A 13938-nucleotide genomic window follows, 5' to 3' on the forward strand; every position below is an offset into this window, starting at 1 on the left:
CTCCTCTGCCTCGTATTTTTTCTCTGTTTCTGTCTCTTGGTATCTCTCTCTTCCCTGTCTGTCTCTCATTTGCCTGTTGCTGCCCTAATATAGCAACAAATCACAGCCTGTTTAAATATCCTGATTTAATAAACACCAGATTCCCCCAAATGTCAAAGAGTCTCTCTCTCTCTTTTTGCAAAGCCTTGTGTCTCATATTTGAGACTAAGGTAAAAAGTGACCAGTGCCATGAATAAGGGCTGGGGTGGGGTGGGGGCATTGTGGGAACAGATGGGTTCCTTCCCAGGCCAAGAACGTGGGAACAAGTGGTTTGGGGCCTACTATACCAGGCGTCTGGGCCGATGGCAGAGGCCCCTGCTAGAGGTCTTGAGTTCTGATTAGGTCAGCTCAGACTTCTGCTTTGCAGCGAGTGGAGACTGTTGAGCATCAGATCGGAAGGCCTCCCAACTCCAAACAAGATGCCAGCCTTGAGAGTTCAGAGGTTGCCTTATTTTGTCTTTATTTTACAAAGCCTCATGGCAAGGTCATGCCAGAGAATATCTGAGTGTGTAATTATGAGATTATATGTCCTACAACCATAGAAACCAAAGTACAGAATCAACCTTAGTACTCCGATGGATGGACACAGAAAATAGGATTCACATCCATAATGGAGCATTATTCAGCCAGAGGGATGAACAAAATCATGCTATATGCAGGCCAATGGATAGAGACTGTGTATCAACATACTAAGAAAAATAACCTGTGAGCTGAGAGCCAGTGGCTCACGCCTGTAACCCTAGCTGCCCAGGAGGCTGAGATCTGAGGATCATAGTTCAAAGCCAGCCCTCACAGGAAAGTCTGCAAGACTCTCCTCTCTAATTAACTACTAGAAAACCAGAGATGGCTCTGTACCTCAAGTGGTAGAGCACTCACCTTGAGCAAAAGAGCTCAAGGACAACAGCCAGGCCCAGAGTTCAAGCCCCACAACTGACAATAAAAACAGAAAAAGACTCATAAAGACAAATACTGCCTGTATTCTTTCATATATAGAATGTAGGTTCATAAATAATAAGCAAACGATAATGTCATGAAATAATGAGCGTAAATGGAAGGCTACTTAGTTGGGAGGAGAATGGGGAGGAAGAGAATAATGAATGGTGGTAAGGAGGGGAATGAATAAGATCAAAGTAGATGAGATGCATTCATGGAAGTGACATAATGAATTCCATTATTCTGTACAATAAAAATATAATCCAAGCCAGACACGGAGGCTCAAATCTGTAATCCTAACGACTTGGGAGGCAGAGATCAGAGAATCGTGGTTTGAGGTCAGCCCAGGCATAAAAGTTTACGAGACCTCCCATCGAAACCAAAGTCTGGATGCCAGGCACACGCCTGTTATCCCAGATGCAGGGAAGCACAGTGGCTGGACACATGGGTCCTCTCGTGTCATCGTGAGCAACGCAAGCAAGTATAGGTAGGAAGATCTCAGTCCAGGCTGGCCAGGTATCAAGCCAGACCCTACCTTGTAAATAAATGACACACATCAAACGGGGGTTGGAGCTGTGACTCAAGTAGTAGAGCACCTACCCTAGAAAGCTGTGAGTTCAATACTCAATATCACCAAATATGATATATGTATACATATATACACACACATATATTTCAGTATGATTTATTTTATTGTTATAAAAGTGATGATGTACAGAGGGCTGACAGTTACATAAGTCAGGGAATGAGTACATTTCTGTTTGGACAATGTCACCCTCTCTGTCTGTCTGTCTGTCTGTCTTTCTCTTTCTCTCCAAGTTTTCCCCTCCTCAGTATGTTTTTTTTTATTTTACAAAAAGAATGTCTCTTAAACATATTGGGCTTGGCACGGAAGTGAAGATTTGCAAAGGTCATTAGGCTTCATTTTCATTTTTGTCTTCCTGGGTTTATTTTCAGGGAACCCTTCTGAAATGACGTGGTGGACGTGAATGCACAGGTGAGCAGGACTGACAGGAACATTCTCTGAAATGAGAGATCATAGCAAAGTGTGGTGTCATGCCATGACAAAATCCAAGGGCTCTGCAGCCTGGGACCAAGGGGAGCCCACTGTGAACAGCTGGGCACAGGCAGTAGCCCTCCCAGAGTCTAACAGTGCCAGTGATGGCTCACTGGGAGCCTTTGCATAGCAGCCATTTCATCCTTTTCCTTTGCTGTGTGCTGGTGCTGGGCCTGGAACAAAGGGCCTGGGCACTGTCCCTGAGCCTTCCCTGTCAAGGCTAGTCTGCTACCAGTTGGGGCACAGCTCTGCTTCTGCCTCTTTGCTGGTTAATTGGAGATTAGATTCTCAGGTCCTTGTCACTTGTGGGTGTCACAGGATCTGAAAGGTGGGGTGCAGTAAGGAATGAGCCTGACACACAAGCAGATGGCTGGCACGGCTGTTCTCAGATAGGATGTGGTTTGCATAGCTCTGATGGTGTGGATTTGGGGAGGAATTGGGTTGAAGTCTTGGAACCCGCACAGGGTGGAGCACATGGCAGTGGGTCTAGACAGCTCACTGCTTGCACTTGGGGGAGACAGCAGATGTGGAGGGTGTACCCCAGAGAGTAGGAGAACTTCCCTTGGAAAGAAATTCCACGTCCTGGTTAGGGTAGCTTTGGATGCAAGAGGTGGTGGCTAGCCATTGCTAGACGTATACAGGAAGGTGTGTGTGTGTGTGTGTGTGTGTGTGTGTGTGTGTGTGTGTGTGTGTGTGTGTGTGTAAGTACAGGCAGAGACCATCTGACAACTCTTTCAATTGTAGGTGCTGGCAAGATAGGCCATGGAGTTCCATATACAATTCACCGTACTCGCGAGCGCAGGCAAGGCTGACCTCCGTCTTGTAGAGGGATGGGGAAAAGAACGTTGGCATCACGTTCAATAGGACAACGTACAAACGCTTGCTTGGGGTTCAGCCATATTCCTCCAGCAAAGTCAGTTTCCTCTTTGGATCACTCAAGAGCACCGGCTGTATACCTTGAGCTTCTGCCTGACCCTGTCTCCTTCCTGAGGCCTGTCTCTGTCTCTGTCTCTCTGTCTTTCTCGGTCCCTGTCAGCGAGGTGGTGGAGGCTGTAGGGATTAAAGGGTGGGGCCGATGGAGACACTGTCTCTACAGGTACTGTTATTCTCCACAAATAGCCTGTTGTTGTTTATTTCCTGCCCACGACTGTTCGAAGGTAGGCTTCCGTCTTGGAATGCTTCTGAGTCAGCCCATTGGGAATTACCAATGGGTATTGATTTAAGACAGCAACAAATTGGAAGTTCTGAGTAATGATCCATTCTTATTAATTTTAATTCCTTACTGGATAGAAGAATAGGCTTTAGTACTCACAGCCGATTAAAACAAAGGTCGTGAAACAGCATTGTTTTTTTTTTTTTGTTTTTTTGTTTTTTTTTGGTAAACTTACTCCTATCTTGCTTTGGCTGGAAATTTTTCTGTCAGTCTTAACTTTATATCTGTCTGTCTCTCCTTTCCTTTTATTCCAGAAGTAATATAAGTTGCTCATTTCCATTACTTTGCTAAGTATCTGATTTCTGTCCAGCCTTGAGGGCATAACATGAAAGTATCTTTAACTAAATGCTCAGTTTTTGTTGTATCCCTGTCTATACATATAATATATATATATATATATATATATATAATTTTTTACCAAGTATACAAAAAATGTTTTTTTCAGTTAGCTGGATTTCAACTCATCACATAAAGGTACAAGGAATACAAGAGTTCCATTTGTCAAATGTTCTTTCTACTAGAAATAGGGACAGTTTTAAAAATTCTGAACATGCAAATATTAGAAGCGAGATGACTCCTTTGTTTTCTCAACCATTTCTTCCAGAAAAACACAGGAGGCCTTCAATTTCTACCTTCCCCCTTCCTTCACGTGTTCCACTGCTAGCCATACTGCAGCCCTGGGGCTGCTTCTATTTAGATAACAGTTTAAGTTCAACTGTCTTAATATTTAGAGATCTGTAAATAAGTTATTTTAGAGAAACTTATGAAGGGAAGCAAGAACCACTAAGAATCAACACAAATTCACCTGTGTGTGTGTGTGTGTGTATGTGTGTGTGTGTCTGTCTGTGTGTCTGTGTGTGTGTCTGTGTGATGATCTTGGGGCTTGAACTAAGCTCTTGCTTAGCTTTTTCACTCGTACCTAGCATTCTACCATTTGAGCCACCACACCTTCACTTTTGGCTTTTTAATAGCAGCTCTAAGTCTCGTGGACTTTCTTGGGCTGGCTTTAAATAAGGTTCCTGGGATCTCAGCCTCCTGAGTAGCTAGGATTACAGGCGTGACTCACCCACACCCAGCTTAGTAGCTGAGATTTTCAACAAGGCATGGGATAGTCATTGCAAAAATCAGAAAAACATGTCTGGATCGTGATAGTTGAGCAAAGGAGCTGGTATCTGAAATGAGGTCGATGGGCCACAAGGAACTGGAGGTATTTGACAAAACCACTCAATTGGAACCTTTTACAAGGGATTAGAACATCTGTTGGGATATTGGACCAGGTAGGCCTCTGATCCTCCCTTTGTTCCTATGATTCTCTGGAAAGAGCTTTTCAGTCGAGGTTCTAGAATTCTCTGATAGGATAAGAAAGAATACTTGACCTTCATAACGCGATCATTTCCTCAGACCTTTAGGACTTTATTAGCCTAATTCCAGCCAGTTGTACTTTTTTCTTTATAGCCTTCATGAATCTAATTGAAAACACACTGAGAAGCCAAATCTTTGCTAGGCTTGAGAATGTAACTAATAAAAAGGCAAATGTACCAGGGTTGCCAAACACTGCAGAAGTGAAGTCTATGACACCAGCTCTAATGTGAGAAATTTAGAGCCTTATTTTGGTCCTTCATTTGATAGGAAACATGAGGGCTGGATTTTTTTGTGTGTGTGATCTTGGAGAAAGGCTCTTGCAATACTTAGCAGTGGCATATGTGTGTGTGTGTGTGTGTGTGTGTGTGTGTGTGTGTGTGTGTGTGTGTGTGTATACATATACACATACATATATACATATATATATCTCATTATTATCAAATGTGAACTATCACAGTGTGGCAATGAACTAGATGTAATCCAGCCCTGCTCTTTTGTCTCGGACCTCCATGCAAGGTGCTAACTCTGAAGTTTAGTCTTTTTGGCAGCCAAACCTCAGGATGGAGTCTCCAAGGTGAGGCAGACATGCAGCTGGCCACTAGGGGGCAGTCACTAGGGGACTGAGTGGGTGGGCCAGAGGTGAAGGCATTTTTTTCCTCCTGACCTTGGTTATCTATCAAGAGCATGTAAAGTCAGGTGACCAGTGTCCCTTCCCAGGAGACTTTCCTGGAATCCAGGCAGAGGCCAGAACCCTCCTGCTTGTTGCTGTCGGATTGGGATGCGGATGATGGCGCCTCTAGTTCTTGCTGCTGAGTCAACTCGCTTGAAACATGTTTGGGGTAGCTGTTTATCTTCTTACCTAGCTGGCGCACAGCTAAGTCCGGGCGAATGCCGTTTCCTTGCGGAATGAGGTGGAGTTTTGAGAGGAACCCTGAGCTGCCCTAGAGAACTGTAAACAGCCTTGCACTATTCCAGCTCTGAAGTGAGATCTCCTTCCTGTGTCGTCTGGGTGGTCAGACACCTCCCCCCCCCCCCCCCCCCCCCGCGACTCTGCACACCTGTCTTGTTCCTTTGGCAGACAATGTTTCCTGGGAGTGCTGCCTCTCGTTCCTGAAGTATCCTTTCCCTCTCTCTTTGGTCAGCTCTAGCACATTCTTCAGACCTCAGCTCAGTCTCTTCTCTCTGCTTTGTCACTTGGACAGGAACGCCAAGAACCTCTTCTTCGGGCACTTGATACTATTGTCACTAATAGTCTGTATTAGCCTATGCTGTAATTGACAGGAGAGCATCTGTCTTTTGATCTGCTTGGCCTCTGATGGCTGACGTGGTGTTCTACGTTTCCTGCAAATTCAGCAAACCATCCTTCCATTAATTAGTGAGCAAATGAATGGACTTGCTGTCATCTCAGCTCGCTCAGAGCCATCAACTAGTAACGCGCATGGCTAGCCTCCCTGCCTTGTGGAATTTTTTATTAGAAGTATATAAAATACTGCACAGCCTTTGGCATGCTGCAGAAACTCCAGGATTGGCACAAATAAATGGCTGGATTGTAAAATGTTTGACAGCATCTTACATTTGTACCATGCCTTTCATTTTATAATTTGTTTTGCTTCCCCCACGAAACAGCTCATCCTGAATCATCCCTTTTCTTTTCCCACTAAAATGCCATTGCTGAATATCTCTCTCCTATATCCTCCCAATCTGCTAGCCACGGCCTTCCAGTAATGGTAATAATGTCTTATGTGTGGATGTTTCTTACGTGTTTATGAATCGCTTGTCAGAACTATTCATATGTTCAATAGTAAAACACATTGCAAAGCTGTGGTTATTCACATAAAGAAATAGTATGCAACGATGGGAACAAGTAACTAAAGTTATGTTAACATGGTGGGTTCTCACAAATCATGTTTTATGGAAAAGGAGAGAACATTCTTTCTTTCATACAAAGGAAGGTCAGGCATGGTGCTACAAACCTGTCATCCCAGCTACTTGGGAGGGACTTCGGGGTCTGAGATTGGCTACAGACAAAAACTACTCCCAAGACCCCACTTGCAAAAAAGAATTAAAGAAAAAAAAGTACTGGGGTATGGCTCATGTGGTAGAATGCTTGCCTAAGCTAGCATGAGGAGGCCCTGAGTTCGAACCCCACTACTGCCAAAGATAAAAGAAAAAACAAGGAGACATCATTGATTCTGGCATTGGACGAGGGTGGGGTCGCAGTCCCAGCGGGGCTTCTGTTAGAATAGATGAGGCAAAGGGAGCTCTCTGGCCCTGCTGGTTTTGACCTCAGTGGTGCCTGCGTGTGCAGGTGCAGCATGGTGAAGTTAGTCACTCAGCCCTGTACTTCTATGTGACACACGGTCTATCTCTGTGTATACTCGCCCAACCGAAGGCGTATGGATTGCTTTTCCAGACAGAATTGAATAGAATCTCTATCTGAACTCCAGGAGATTGCTGGGAGATTTTCATTTTGATTTTTTAAAATGAGGGCGCCGAAGTTTGAACTCAGGACCTTAAACATTCTAGCAGGCGCGCCACTACTTGAGCGACACCTCCAGCTCTTCGTTTCGCTTGGGTCATTCTTTTTGGTCAGATGGGGTCTGGTATTTTTTGCTTGGGGCCAGCCTTGAGCCCTCATCCTTCTAGCAGTGACCCACAACCCCTCAGCCCCCACATTTCGCTGAGCTCTTAGGTAAATACCACCACACCTGGCTTATTGCTCAATGTGGAATGTCTCACTAAAAATTTTGGCCCAGAAAAGCTTCCTGTGAACCCATCTAATCTTGAAATAGCTAGGATTATAGGCATGAGCCACCCTGCCTGGCTCTAATTTTTGTATATGTGTGTGTGGGGGGGGTGCAGTGTAGGAATTTGAACACAGGGACTGGTGCTTGCTAGGAAAAGCACTACCACGTAAGCCACGCCCCCAGCTCTTCAGATTCACATCCATAGCAGGAGCAGGAGCTGAGGCCGAGTCCCCGGTGCGGGCGGCGTAGAATTCTTCCTGGGGTACCACCACCATCTCTTGACACGGACACAGCTGACAGAGGATCTCACTGAAGAGCAGGTGGGGTGATGATCATCTTAGGTAAGTGCTCCCCATCTTAGGTAAGTGCTTCCTGAGACACCCCCAAACAGCATGCTGGTGGCCATATGCCTCTTGGTTCACCCCTATTACTCCTCTTGCAGCATAGAGGGGCATTTGCAATGGTGGGCTCACTCCCCTGACTGCTCCCTGTACCAGCTCCGAGGGCGACCTAGGGAGATGGAAAGAGGTGACAGGGAGGACGTTGGGAGCTGGGACACAGTGGAGCAGCTGCAAAGCAGCTGGGATCTCTTGAGCCCGGCCAGCTAGGGCCCAGATGGGCCGGCCTCGGCCGCCACGTGCTAATCCTCGCAATGGAAAGGCAGAGCTCCAGCTCACACCTCATCACGGAGGCCATAATAGGGGAGAGGAGATTTAACAGGCGCTTGAAAGACACAAGGGGCTAGTGGCAATGGGAAGAACCGAGCTCCAGATGTCAGCGCCTGGCAGAAGGGGTCTAGGTTCACAGGAACAGCGGCCTGCAGGGTTTCACGGGGTGAGAGGGCAGATCAGGGGACAGGGAGAGGTATGCCATGTTTGCTCCCGAAGACAGAGAATGAGATTTTTTAAAAAATTTGTATTTTAAGAGACAGTGCTGGAACGAATCAGCTCCCAAGACCAGAACGCAGGCCCTCTCCTCGCCTCTTCCCTCTTCCCCGGCTGCTGTGTAACCTCATGCAAGCCATGCAAGCCACCTCTCTGACCCTGAGCGCGGTCTTGGATCTTAGAGCTTGCGGTTATGACCTTGGTGGAGCTAGATGATGCATCCTAGCAACCCAAATGTGTTTGTGGATAAGGAACAGCAAAACAAGTCGGAGGATTGTAAAAATGTGTTCCACAGAACGAAAAATGCGCATTCCACACTTTCCTCTGCAAAGCAACAGACATTACACCTCAAATGGTTCAATGATCAACATCTGAAGAGAGTCCTTAGTAAAGATAAATGTGTTGCATTGCTTGTCGGGAATGAAGTGATTTTTAAAAAAAATAATGATTTGTTTTAGTATTGTTTGATTTTTCTTACTATTTCCTGAAGTTGTGCTGTATCATGAGACTTGACATGGACTCATATTGGGTTTTTTTTTTGTGTGTTGGCTTTGTTTAAAACAAAACCATATATTATTAATTTTTTTGAAAATGGAAGTTTCTTGAAATCTGGTTTTATTTTTCTTCATAAAAGCACACACACACAAATACCATACTTTGATTTTTTTTCTTCGCTAATGTATCTTTTAGTTCTGCGTAGATGTGAATAAAAATGCCTCTGGTATCATAAAGAAAACAAATGTGTTCATGCCCTTTGCAGAAGTTCACTCACACGAATGTGTTTGTCTCACACACATATTCCAGCCTGTGCCAGGTTCTGAAGGTAGCCCAGGGTCTGATAGTGAATGGTCATCCTTAGTTCTGAACAGGACGCGTTGGGTCTTGCCTTTGAGTCTCACAGACCCCTCAGAACGCATGTTCTCACCTCTGATGACTTCAGTGAACGAGACAGACATGAAGGTATTTGTTGTTGAATGTGAGTTCTCCACTGGTGGACCCTTGCTTATTTTGGCATTGTCCCTCTCTTGCAATCTCATATTTTATCCCATGCATATCAGCTTCAGACATAGCTTCGCCAACGAAGCCAAAGTCAGGAGACCAGTCTTTGACAGTGGTAAATTTGTGCTTTGAAAGAAAGAAAGAAAGAAAAAACAAACCCCCCTCCAACACACACCATATGCGGTCATCCAAAAGAAGACTTATTTCATGGCGTCAACTTTATGGCCTTAGTTTTCAGCATGACATGATCGATGTGGTAGGGAAGTTCGTTGGGATGATAAGATGAGAATCATTTGTACTGGGGAATTATTCACAAGAGTGATAAATAACCCCTGGCACACAATAACAGAAAAATTTCAACCCTTGCACGGAATTCTGTATGTTTGTGTCTCATAAACAAGGTAGAAAATACATTGAAGAAAATACCACTGTGATTTCAAACTCCTTTCACCTACAAGCTACTCTCATTAATAATAATAAAGAAGCCCATTTCCAAGCTCAGAAGCTCATTAATCTCACTACACGTGACCTGATTAGCTACTTTGGAGAGAATGGATGGGTTACAGTTACCTTCGTATACACTGTGCAATTTTTCTCTTTTTCTTGGTAGATAGCTTGAAAAGTGCAGAGTCTGGGAGAATGACTAAGAAACCGGTAAAGAAAAGAAAAATATAGAAAGAAAATCAAATGGATGTTTCTAGAAAATGAGACTTTTATAGTTAATCAGTAAATCAGACGGAGGAGGTCTTTGTTTCTTTTTCTTCTCCTTCCACTGAGAGGAGGCAACAAGGGTAGAAAGTGTGCGCTCTGACCCATGAAACCTTATCTATCGTCCTATCTGGAAAAGCTGTTGGGGGAGACTTCACAGGACTTTTCTTTCTGAAAGTCTACGCTTATAAATGTTATAGAATTCGGCTTTTTCTGGAGGCGGGGGAAGGAGGGAGGTTATCCAAAGGTTGGAGGACAGGGGGATGGCGGTGTGCAAGAAAGAATGCCAGGATTCTTTTACGAAGTGATGGAGCATGGAGAAAGAATATGATGGTGGGGAGCAGAGGAAAGATAAGGTGCTGGGGTAAGATGGGTCCTGCTGCCCCTGGAGGCTGCCCCCTAGAGGACAGAGCACACAGCGGCGCTCCACTACTAAGTGACCTCCACAGTCCGGGACAAGGGCTCCTTGGGGTCAGAGGTGTGGCCAGCACCTGTTGGGAGGAGTATTTCTGTCAGATGCCCCTGTGTCAGGCTGCCTTACAAACACCAAGTGCCCAACGGGAAGCGTGGACTCACTGGATAGATCCAGCAGTCAGAAGCATAGAAGCTACGGTGATGGGGAGCGTCAGGCCATTAAGCCCATCCCCCCCCACCTCCTGCTCCCTGCCACTCTCCCACCAGGGCGGCACTGTTTCTGACTGCTTATTGTTTGCAGAAGATAACTGTGCAAAAAAAAAATTCTCCCCAGGAAGGGATTCTTTTCAGAAAACCCAGCGTTTGAAAGCCATTCAAACCCATCTCTATCTTTTTCAGAGGTAGCAAAGTGAACACTGAAGTCAGGCACCGGTGATATATACATATCCCTTATAGCTAATTGGGAGGGTGAGATGGGAGGATCACGGTTCTAAGCCAACTGGGCTACAAAGTTCTGAAGTCTCCTTACCACTCCAAACCCTGACGCCATTATCTGTGTGTGAGCACTTAGCTACATGGGAGGTTGAGTTTGAGAGGATTGTCATTCTGGGCCCGAAGATGGAAATGTCCACAAGACTCCATCTCAATAGAAAGAAGCTGGGCATTGTGGCACATGTCTGTCATCCCAGCGATGTCAGGACTTTTATAAAATAGGAGGATTGCAGTCCAGGTGTATGCCTGGCTAGGACATGAGACCCTATCTTCAAAATAACCAGCATAAAACAGGGTTGGAGATGTAGATCTCCTTCCTGAAGATGCCCTGAATTCAAACCTAGGATGCCACACACACACACACACACACACACACACACACACACACACACACACACACAAGAAAGAAAAGGAAAGGAATGCTAGAAATGTACAGGTGGAAGGGAATCATCAAAGCCACTGAAGGAACTTCAGAGTAATGCAAAGAGGTAGGCAGAGTAACACAGTCAGGCAGATGACATCGTATGAATGAATTCCTTACAGGTTACCCTGAAGGTCAAAAGTATGGAGTCAATCAGTCTGTAGCCAAGCCAACAAAACATCCTGACATACATTCAATGTATCCTTATTTAGCATTTATAACTATGTTATAATCTACTCTGAGTGATCACAAAAACTGACATGATAGAAATCCTATTTCAGGAAATGTAGGGGAGAGGCTTTCTAGTTGAACTCTACAATCTGCTGAAAAAGATTACCTGGGGGCGGGGGTTATTGTATAAAAGAACATTCTAGGAGTTCATAGAAAGTGCTCATCTGTGATTCAGAGGTCAAGGAAAGCACCAGGAACTGTGAAAGGAGAAGGACTTTTGTGAAATTCTGAAGGAAGAATGGCCCAAGTTTGATGAGAGTCTGGAATCTTGAAGTTAGAATCAAACCTCCAGTCCAACCTTTACTGAACTCTGGGAAATTCCTGGGTGTTGTCACTCTCCAGGAACCCATATGGTGGCGCTGCTGAGTACCACACTACGTCCTGGATGTATGTTATCATCAACCTTGTAAAGTAGTGATGATGAACATTTTATAGGAGGACAAAGTCAAGGTTGTTCAGGGAGCTGTGGAGTTGAGCTGGGCAGTAGAGTTAAGTGTTTCAAGTAGCGATGGGCAGTAAGAAGCTGATGATTTGGAATCAGATGGGCCAGTGTTGGATTCCTAGCTTTGCCAGAGTTTACGGAAACCTCTCTGAATCTCCTACTCTTGCCTGTAGGATGATCATCACCCGTGCAGAGAAAGTGATCACTGGAAGTAACCTAGAGACATTAGACAATGTGAAGGGGTGCTTGGACATGGGTTTGGCATGGTTAGGTCTTGACAAGCTAAGAGTTTCCAGTATCCAGGGAGAAAAAGGACCACATGTTCACATGTGACTTTGAAGAGGGAAATGTGTTCAGGCTCAGATCTATGTCTTGAATGTCTTGTCTGTTACCATAACAACAAGCTTGCATTAGTCTATGCATTTTCTAGCGATATTACTATCTGGGAGTTATTAGAGGGGTGGGCCGTGTGCATGATAGAATATTTAGTTCTCTGCGTATTAGATGCCAATAGTGCATCATCATAGGAAAAGAAATGACCTAGGCATCATCAACTAACCAATAAGAAACAAAATGAACCCTGCTAAGAACCACTGGTAGCCGCTGTGTCTGGCAGCAGTGTGTGAGGGTCCCCTGTGAGCATCTAGACCCAGATACTCATAACAGCCACAGCTGGAAAGTCCTCTCACAACTTCACCAGGAATATAGAATAACTCAACCCAAGATGTGTTCTCGCCCTCCCCCCCCCCCCATCACCACTTTATTCCCATGATTGTACAGTGTTTCTCTTCAGTTCTCAGCTCTGGGAATTTGTCTTTTCTCACTTCACCCAAGCCACAGCTCAGAGCTACCATCAGAAAATGATTAACACTGTCTGTCTCTGCCGAAATTCTTGAACAATCACAAGGTACATATGTCCCCAGTACAGTCTGAACTTACGATATGACCCCAGTTAAAGGCAACATGGTTTATATTTTTGACTCTCAAGAATTTCATGGGGAGGGAACATTTTCCTTCATTTTGTTTTCTTTTCCAGCTGCTAGAAAAACTAACATTCTTTGTCTTCATGTCGTGCCGTGGTGTGTGTGTGTGTGTGCGTAGTGTGTGTGTGTGTGTGTGTGTGCCATTTTAAATAATTGTTAGGAATGTCAATGGAGGGGGTGGTGGGGAGGAGTTAAGGAGGTCTAATGAGGTCACCTGGTTTAGACGTGTCTTTATGGACCTGGTCTACAGTCTAGCTGTAGTAGCAGGGTGTGCATGGAGGTGGGGGTTGGGGAGGGCTGTGCCCTTCAGGACAGAGGTCCCTGGACATTCCTCTTGGTGGGAAGAAGAAAGCTTGAACATAGATTTGCGTGGGAGCTGGAGGGCTCTGATAGTCATTAAGCACGGAGCTCGGCATCTCTCCTCATTGTCTTATTCAGCCCTCCCAGAAGCACAGTCTGAAATGGGAATGCTGGAAACTGCCACACAGAGAAAGTGAACAGGGCTCAGAAAACCCACCAGCCCTGCAGCACACAGTTTGTAATCCTTGCTCAGATAGACCCCTCCGCTTTCTGATCATGCCAAAGCGTGTACCCTTTTGTAACAACACATAGAACCCAGAAGGAGACTTAGGCCTGAGGATTTTTATCCAGTCTTCTCACTTGAGTCTTTAAAGCATATTGGGCCTCAAAACCGGAAGTAGACACTTCTCTGAAGACAGAGAGCACAGGAGTCTTGCAAATGGCTGAGCAGGAAAGTCAGGCCTCCTCTTCCAACATCTGTCACTTCAGCTCCAAGACTGGCCCACAGTGGATGGTCCAGTGAAAGGCAGAGACAGAAGATTGAATGGCCTAGAATTTGAATCCAGTTCTGTAGGGCTCTGGAGTATTTATCTGTGAGAGGGGAAGTAATTGGAAGTTGCACAGCTAGGAACCGGAACCCACTCCCAAGTCCGTGATCCCAACCTTATGCAAACAGGAGAGCAGAGAAAGTCGTTTTATGAGAAAGTCTTACA

The 13938-nt window shown here is 45.2% G+C and overlaps 1 long non-coding RNA gene across 1 annotated transcript in view; it reads left to right on the forward strand.

Annotated features, from left to right (window-relative positions):
* Positions 1-2993, forward strand: part of LOC138826672 (uncharacterized) — a 4116-nt gene extending 1123 nt beyond the window's left edge. Inside the window, exons 2-3 of the long non-coding RNA XR_011371807.1 lie at positions 1930-1969; positions 2774-2993. This is a non-coding gene — a long non-coding RNA (uncharacterized lncRNA). The remainder of the gene's footprint in view (positions 1-1929; positions 1970-2773) is intronic.
* Positions 2994-13938: the final 10945 nt, after the last annotated feature.

Source organism: Dipodomys merriami, unplaced genomic scaffold (assembly GCF_024711535.1).
Source record: "Dipodomys merriami isolate MVZ:Mamm:240054 unplaced genomic scaffold, mDipMer1.0.p SCAF_148, whole genome shotgun sequence".
Classification (NCBI taxonomy): domain Eukaryota; kingdom Metazoa; phylum Chordata; class Mammalia; order Rodentia; family Heteromyidae; genus Dipodomys; species Dipodomys merriami.